We start from the raw sequence: 820 nt of genomic DNA, 5'->3' as shown, positions 1-820 counted from the left end.
CAGCCTAGAAAAAGAAAGAGCTGCTATGACTCATGTTATTGGCTCTCGCTTTAACTAGCTAGCTACTAAATCTTATGAAAAGAACTCAATTCTCAGACTATTAGGGTTCTGATTTGAGAAAAAAGGATTTAAATTTCTCCTGGTTAGAGATTTCACATATAATTCTATGACTTGGTTGTGTCTTAACTGGTGAAATAAAACCTTAGATGGAAACATGATTTCATCTGAATCCATTCCTTTATAATGCAGACACACACACAGAACATATATATGCACACATAAGATATATATGAAATCTAATAATATATGTATATGTAAAATTATTATATATAAATACACATATATCAGTATTTTCAGGAGAAAAATAAAAGAAGTTAGTCCCAAAATAAATTAAAAATATGATACAAAAATGTCTAGGGCATTATAAAGTTAATACAAGATTAAAATAAAATTTCAAGAGATAATTAGTTTGACAAACAATTTACTACACCAAAATAAAGCTGCATATGAGAGATTCTACAAAATTTAGTAGTAAATAGAAAACTACTTTTGTATTTTTCCTCATCAAAATTATGGCTAGGCAACTCTTTTAAAATATTAAAAATACATAGAATATCATCTATTTAAGCATTTCAGAGGTATTGCTTACCTCTACAATTGGATTATATTTTTTAAAGTCGAACTCAAATTTCTCCATGTATTTCATAGGGAAACATGTACATGTGAACACAATCTCACACACACGCGCGCGTGCACACACACACACACACACACAGCTGAATACTTGTCAGTGCTTGATTTTTAAGCTAAAGGATACAGT

This window comes from Rousettus aegyptiacus, unplaced genomic scaffold, assembly GCF_014176215.1.
Source record: "Rousettus aegyptiacus isolate mRouAeg1 unplaced genomic scaffold, mRouAeg1.p scaffold_m13_p_3, whole genome shotgun sequence".
Taxonomy (NCBI): Eukaryota; Metazoa; Chordata; class Mammalia; order Chiroptera; family Pteropodidae; genus Rousettus; species Rousettus aegyptiacus.
This window is presented reverse-complemented; position numbering follows the sequence as displayed.